The sequence below is a fragment of the Pteropus medius genome, unplaced genomic scaffold (assembly GCF_902729225.1).
Source record: "Pteropus medius unplaced genomic scaffold, Ma_sr-lr_union100, whole genome shotgun sequence".
Classification (NCBI taxonomy): domain Eukaryota; kingdom Metazoa; phylum Chordata; class Mammalia; order Chiroptera; family Pteropodidae; genus Pteropus; species Pteropus medius.
The window spans coordinates 35,909,031-35,917,401 of record NW_024344378.1 but is presented as its reverse complement, the minus strand read 5'-3'; the positions used below and the strand labels follow the sequence as shown (position 1 = coordinate 35,917,401).

General features: G+C 37.8%; 1 pseudogene; it reads right to left on the bottom strand.

The window, feature by feature from the left end:
• Positions 1-541: 541 nt before the first annotated feature.
• On the bottom strand, positions 542-2,618 carry LOC120608952 (tetraspanin-17-like; annotated as a pseudogene).
• Between the last annotated feature and the right edge of the window lie 5,753 nt (positions 2,619-8,371).

Here is an 8,371-nt window from a genome sequence, read left to right as displayed (position 1 = left end):
CTTTCTTTTCTTTTCTTTTCTTTTCTTTCTGGTTTTCAAGGTTTTTGTTTGAGTAGTTTGTAGCCATCATCATGTTTGATCCTGAGAGGCAAGCAAAGGAGAGAAAATTCTTGGACCCATTTTAGAGTCTGAGACATTGAGGCTGAAGTGGGCTCCTGGCAGGGTCAAGGTCACAGCTAATAGAGAAGAGAACTCTGAAGCTGCATGAGGCTATGTCCTGGGCAACAGTAGTCACCAAAGATTACCCCATGCTGCCGTGTACAAAGTGTGTCCCAGCCTGTGCCCTTCCTAGTCCCCTGGAGGGCTCACCACACAACATCCAAGATGGTGGTTCCCTGTGCACACCTACACTGACACACACACCCTCCATGCACACAGCTTCAGATTAGGCAACTCAGACAGCCAACTGGCTTTCTTTGGGTGCACACCCACATGTGAGCTGCACATAGGGGCAGAAATGCCTCCTGAAACCTTACCCATCATGGCACAATGGAAGGTCCCTGAGAAGGCCAGGAGGGTGACCACAGCCAGCATGGCAGCCTCACCAGTTAGCCTTCACTGCCCCAATGTCACTTATGAAGTTCTGGGCTAGGCAGATGCCAAAGATCAGGAGGAGGGTGATGCCCACAAAGACCCTAGCCACGACGGTCAAGTTGTCCTGTAGTCACTTCTCAGGCTGGCCCACACAGCTATTGGTGTGGATGGAGCTTTCTGCTCCAGCTTCAGTTTGTGTCAGATATTGTAGCCACACCGCGTGTTGAGAACATCTTCTACAAGGTCCCTGACACAGCAGAAGGGCACCCCGCAGTGCTCCAAGCTCAGGTTCAAGTCAGTGCAGTCAAAACAGTTATTGAGGTGCCAGTTGTTGGGTCCTCAGGCTCAGCAGCAAGACAAGAATTCCTAAGCAAAGTAGAGGTTCTGGAGGTCAATGTCATCCCAATAGGCCTTGACTTTGCTGATGAAGAGGTTGAGCTGGTCTCAAATTCAGTCCTTGAAGTTGAAGGCCAGGATCCCAGTCTCCAGCTCCAGGAAGACGATGAGGCAGAGGAACATGGAGAAGAACTTGAGCAGGAAGATGTTCTCTCGGGGAACCTGGATGCAGCTGGCAAAACCCAGCACTGACATGACACCTCCAACCTCTACAAACAGCCTCACAAGGCCTCTCAGTTCTGTCAGTGCCGAGATGGTGGAGAGAATGCCCTTACTCCAGGCCCAGAGGCTGAGTCCAGGAACGGGACTTCCAGCACCCAGAAGAGAGTGTCGAAGCCCAACAGACAGTGTTTCTTACAGCAGCAGACCTCAGGGATCTGGAAGTGCTGGTGCTTGCCAGCATAGTGAGCAGCTACCCACCGGCAGGGAACCAGAGCTGGGGGCCAGGCCCAGCCCTCCGCCGGCCGCCCTGGCCTAGAGCCACCCGGGGCCTAGCCCGGTGGCTGTGGCTTCACCAGAGAGCTTTTCAACACATTTAAGTTTTCTTCTGTTATCTGAGACCATAATGCCGTTCCCAGTCATAGTTAGCAAAAGCAAAATGAAAAATGAAGGAAAAAAGAAAATGCATTTGAAGAAATACATTGAGGAAAGTATTTGGGGGTGGGTATAATGACAACGTGTCCCACAATTCATCACTAAAGAAAAGGCTAATATCTGAGGAAAAAGCAAAAGGCAATACAATGCTATGGTGATAACCAAATTGCCTTCCCATTACCTCTTGCTGGTTTTGTAGTAATTGCTACATACAGGTGAGAAGCTAAATTGTTTTTTACGCCCTTCTAAACAGCCAGAATATTTTCACATTCAGTCAAGACCATAAGAAGAAAAGACAGAAAAAATACTCTGTCTTCTTTGATTCTGAATATGGCTTGGTAGTCTAAAAGAAAATGGGGTGGGAGAGGATAGAAACTGAAACAGCTCCACTTCAGAGGGCGGCGCATTGCAGTTTCTATCCAGTGCTTCAAGGGAGAGATGCACACGGCCACCCAGGGGTCCATTGCCACTCCTAACTGCAGAGCGCAATTGTATTAGGTACTTCATGCTTCAAAAAGCCAGGCATTTACCAAACGAATTGCATTTATGGCCAGAATATTAATGACTGTTATCATATTCGATGCATAATAACTCTCTGGTGAGTCATTTCACAGAAGTTGTCATTTACAAAAAAAAATAAAAGTCAGTGAAAGGGAGGCTCATTTTCAAAGCTAGAATTTTTTCTGCTTTTATTTTAGCAAGCTTTATTTTGCCTCAGAATGCCTGCGTTGGTGAAGTTCAATGTCTGTGCTAGATTTGTTACAGGACTCACATAGACATGTAAAATTATCAGAGATGATCCTCTTACCCATGACTTTTAAGGGGTGTTTTATGGCCCCAGCTGCACTACTATCACAGAAAAGTACTTATTTAAAAATGTAGGTTGGGGGGATTTATGCCAACATTAACTATACACAATCTCTGGGGGTGGGACGTTAAGAACTACATTTTTAAAAACTTCTTCCCTAGGTGATTTTCATGCCTACTAGAATCTGAATATCACGAATTTAATAGAAAATATTTTTTAGAAACAAACTGATGAGCGAATCATAAAAATCAATATTAGAAGAATTAACTTACCACAACTTATCCATCTACAGTAGGTTTGCCTGATGGTCTATCTGAATGAAAAGAGGCATGTGCCAGTTACCCCTAGAGAGATGCTCAAAGGTGTGGTAAATTCATTAATTTAAAATTTACACAAGCATGCTGAGATGCATTTTCATTTATTGATCTTTTATAGTAAATATCAATGTTTTACACTGTATATTTTGCCTTTTGAGAGGTATGCCTGCCTGATATCTAACGCCATGTTTAAGTCTACAGGTGCCAAGAAAAAATAGAACAGAAGTGACAGAAGGACCAGAACTGAAATATCAGCCCAACTGCCTGTCATCTGCGAATACATACACCAGAAAGCCACCCAGACAAATTCAAAGGAATATGAATGAGTGAGTCTGGGATTTATATTCATGTTGCATAGCCAACTCTGTATGTTTGAATCACCTGGAGAGCTAAAAAAAAAAAAATCATTTGTTGGTTGTCTTATTGTTGAGTTTCGTAACTTATTTAGACTTTTTAGTATAAGACCTTTGTCAAAAATGCGATTTGCAAATATTTTCTTCCAATCTCGAGCTTATCTTTTCATGCATTTAAGTGTCTTTCATAGACCAAAAGTTTTCAAATTGGATAATCTCCAACTTATATATTTTTTCTTTTATGTATCATGTTTATGGTATAATATCTAAAACACTTTTTGCTTAATCTGAGGTCACAAATATTTTCTCCTAAGTTTTCTTCTAGAATTTTTATAGTTTTATGTTTTACATTTATGTCTCTAAAACATTTTGAGTTAGCTTTTGTATAAGATGAGATATGAGATATGGTTTTGAGTTTTTTTGTTTTTCCTATGGAAGTACAATTGTATATAATGTGTTTCTTTTAACTTCAAATTTTCTCTTGTCTTTTGTTTTCAACTGTTTGATTATAATATGCTTAGGTATGTACTGTTGTTTATTTGGTTGGTATTTATCTGCTTGGCGTTCTTTGAACTTGAATCTGTGATTTAGTACCATTAATTTTGGAAAGTTGTCAACTATTATTTCTTCAGATATTTCTTCTGTCCATTTTTCCCTTTTCTCTTTCTGGCATTCCATTAATGCATATAAACTGGTTGACATTGTCCCACACTTTCTTAGATCTTCTGGTTTGTTTAGATTTTTTTCTTTTTATATTTTTTACTCTTTTGTTTTAGTTTAGGTAATTTCTATTGACATCTCTTCAAGTTTCCTGATTCTTTTCTTGGCTGTGTCTAGTCTGCTGATGAGTCCATACAAGGCAGTCTTCATCTCTATTATTGTGTTTTTCTTTTCTTCTTTTCTTTTTTTGCTTTTAGGCAAGGCAACCCTCAGTTGACCTCACAGATTGCAAGGACCTTGTCAGCTTACAATCCCTTATTTTTATTTTTTATGTCTATAGCACCTGGACTTCCTCAGTGGTCTCCCAGCTAAGTACTAACCAGGTATTATTGTGTTTTTAATTTCTATCATTTCTATCTTTATTCTTTCTTATAGTTTCCATATCTTGGTTAAAATTATCCATATAATCTTACACATTGTCTAACTTTTCCATTGAAGCTTTTTTCATATTAATTACAGTTATTTTAAATTCTCTGTTAGACAATTCCAACATCTCTATAATAGCCACATTTGATTCTGTTGATTGTTTTGTCTGTTGGGAGTGTGTGTGTGTGTGTGTGTGTGTGTGTGTGACATGCATAGGACAGAGAGACTAAGTTAAAGAGGTTTGAACTTGGAAATGGACACTCTTTTCTTCTGCTACACCTTTAGTATGAGGGTTTGTGTTAATCAAAGAGTCAGCTTAGGCTTCAGGTTTGTTGCTTTGTTTACTCTCAGTGTGTGCCAGGCTTCAAATTCTCCTAATGATATCTTATGTTTAGATTGGGGACTGATTGGCCAGTGGGTTTCTCATTATCTGCTCTACCCTCAGCTTTAGGTCTTCCCTTTATACTGTACTACAGAGAGGGTCTGAATATTGCAGCTCTCCCACCAGCAGTTCACTGTTTTTTTTTTTTACTCAGTGCTTGTTAACATGGTGGAAGGAATGGGGCAGAAGTGGCATTCTCTGATGTTTTGTTTGTTTGTTTGTTTTAATGCGTACAGCACCTGGTATTCCAAGGTGGTCTCCCATCCAAGTACTAACCAGGACCGACCCTGCTTAGCTTCCAAGATCGTGCACATTTAGGGTAGCATGGCCAAAGTCATGTTCTGTTTAAATCTTAGTCTTAGATAGGTAGTTTCCCTGGGTTTGAGGAATATTGCCTTTAAAATCCTCTTGCTATCCTCCATCTGTAGTTCTGGGCCGGACATATACAGTAGTCGCTAGGTATCCACAGAGGATTAGTTTCAGGAACCCCTGTAGATACCATCTAAGGATGGTCAAATCCCTTATATAAAATGTCCTAGTACAAGGCTTAGTACTCCTGCTCCTCCCTCAGGAGTAGAAGGGTTTTTTTTCTTTCCTTCCTGCAACTAAAAAGAGTTTTCTCATTACCTTAGCAGCAATAATATTTATCGCCCTCACCAAACTGCATATGTTAAGGCTTCATTCCATAGAGGAGATAGGAGAGATACAGGAGAAAGATGGAGGCAGAGTTTTGTGCCCCTTGCACGGCACCTGCTCTTACCATGATCTACCTCATGAAGAAATCATTCTCAGGATTCTCCCTAGTCTTCCTGGTGAATGCCTGTGATTTGTAGAGTTGTGTAGAGAAAAACTTTCAAGAGAGTGTAAACTGCAACCCTCTCCCGTGTCTGTGGACCTCAGAGTCCTCCAACTGTCCCTGTAGCCCATTCTTGCCTTTGCCAATTCAACTATTCTAGCCGAATTTTTTTACTGGTATCTAGCTGATCTAGCCAGGTAAGCAAACTCTCATGTTCCATCTCTGTCCATATTTCAGATTAGTTTTTGACCCTGCAACATTAGGACTCTGATGAGTTCAAGGTAATGAGCTTGCAAATTGCCTGGCTTTTCTTGTTCTTATTAAGCATAAGAGTAACAGTCTTTGTAGTCTCTAGATCCCCAAGCCCATAATTTCACTTTTGACTTTTCGATAATGTTATTTAAAATACACTTTTTTCACTCATAAGAAGCATGTATTTAGGTTTTGTGTTTTTAATGCAATTAATCTTTATTATTTACTTGAAATGTTAATCCATTTACATTTAATGTAATTACTGATATAACTGATTTTATAGCTATAATATTTTCATTTGTTTCTGCTTATCACGTTTTTTATTTCTTTGTTTTCTTCTTTCTCCCCTTTCAGATCAATCACTTTTTTTCTTATTTCAGTTTTCCTCTTTTAAACATTAGATATGTATTAAAACACAATTTTGTTATTATTTTAATGATTAACTTAGAGTTATAGTGTACATTTTTTACTTGCTATAGCTAACTCAAATAATTTTCACTTTCACAATTCTGCTTTAGAACATTTTCACACCTTTAATACCCCATTACCATTTTCATTATTGTTCTCATGCATTTAGTTCTAATTATATTTTAAACTGTGTAAACATTACAGTTATTTATAATAGTCAATATTTATTTATATTTCCTGCATATTTACTCTTTGTAGTATTCTCCATTTTATCCTGTATTTCTGCTCATTTTCCTTTTGTTAGAAAATTGACTTTTCTTATTCTTTTAAATATACTCATATTAACAAAGATTTCGCTCAGTATTTGTCAGAAAATGTTGTTACTTTACTTCCATTTCTGAAGGATATTTTGCTAGGTATGTAATTCGAAGCTGGCAGTTAAATCTTTTAGCACTTTAAAGAGCTTTTTCCCTTTTTTTTCCTGGCTTCCATTGTTTCTGTTCAGAAATTAGCTCTTAAGCTTGTCAATTCTTAAAGTTAATTTATCTTTTAAGTTCTGGCAAGTTTTAAAATTTCTCTTTACCTTTGTTTTTCCAGAATTTGACTATGATGTGTCTGGGTTTCTTTTTTCAAATTCTGCTAGACATTTTTGCTAAGCTTCTGAAATCTCCGAGTTGATTTTTATCAATTTAGGGCAATTCTTGGATAATATACCTAAGAAAATTACTACCACTCCATTCTTACTCTTTTCTATTCTGGGACTCCAGTTATATGTACATTGGACCTTTTGAGTATGTATACCTATTTTTATGTTATATCTGAGTTTTTCTCCATTTTATTCCCTTTCTTTGATTCCATTTGGATATTTCTATTGAGTATTTTATTCACTGATCCTAGGTTCTTCTCTGTCTAATCTGCTGTTATTAGATTTTCTAGTTCTAGTTCTAAAATATCCATTAGATTTTCTTTTTAAAGTTATAACATTCTAGTGAAATTCTCCATCCTTTCATCTATTTTATCTATCTTTTCTCTCATTTTTCTTGAAAATATTAATCATAGTTAATTTATATTCTCATCTGTTAACTCTAGCACCTGATCTTCTATTGTCTGTTTTGTTTTATTTTTTAGATTATCCATTATATGATCTTACCTCTTCACATGTTTCGTACTTTTTCTCATATGTCACAAAGTATGTATGAAGGAAACATAGAGTCCCCAGATGATGTTATATTCCACCACAATGGGGATTTCCTTTCCTTTGTTACATAAGGTAAGGGACTTCTCACCTGAATTCATTTAGGCATTGAGATGGGTTCTCTTGGGATTTCATTTTTGCTAAAATTCAGTCTACTGAATTTTTTTTTTTGCCAGTATTACTAGGATACGGTCCTCAAGGGTTCTTATTTTAGAGCCTGGTTAGTTTTCACAAGACGACATGAGTTCTGTTCTTCAGAGTTTTTCAGTTTCGCTCTTCGGCCTCCTGACATAGCTTCAAATTTCTCATATGTTTGAGGGGAACACCAGCAGTGTGTTTGAGGCTGCTCCACTCACTAGACCTGACTACTAGAATTTCTGATAGCCTTTCCCAACAGCAGCCTTTTTCCAGGGTCAAACCTGGGTTTTTAGCCTCTACCCTGTTCCCTCTTCTCCTTCTGCTCAGAGGTATCCAGGTAAAAAGAGGATATGGATCCTCACTATCAACTCAGTACTTCCTCTAGGGATTTCATCTCTTTCCTATTTTAATTTCAAAATCGCCTTGGTTGATCTTTGTTTCTTAAACACGGCAAGAAATTTCACCTTACCTGCCAGTTTTTTTTTCTTAGTTCTTGATCCCTCTTGCAACTTCAAATTTTAACAAATGTCTTTTGGTCAGAAAACTGACCAAGTGGTTGGGGCTTCTAAAATTGCCAATTTAAAAAATATTTATTGGTTTCTCTATTCCTCAGTATCAGTCTGATAACTGGGTCAAGCTGTATTTATAAGCCTGCATTTAAAATTGGCAAGTACCCTAGGGAAAAACTGATAGCTAATTGTCCACTTACATCTAAATTATTCTCCCCATCTCTGGAATTTTAGTCCAAGTAGTTTCTTAGATTTCCACATTTCTATGATACTTTTTAAAATATGATTTTATTACTTGTCTGGCTTTTTTAAAAGTTATTGTCCATAGGAGCAAAACTTACTACATCCTATCATGGCCTACCATGAACTACTACATCCTGTTTGAAAACGGAAGACACTTTACTTATTCTTTAGGACATAAATATATGATTGGCCCTTCAGAAAGCTATAGTAAATGAGAATATCCACAAGATTCACCTTTATGTATACATTTTCTTACCTTTCAATAAATATCTTTATTTGCAAACTACTTAAGTATGTTTGCCCAGTGTTCAGTTAAACATGATTTTTATGTGATCATGCTAACCAATGAATATGGAAGCA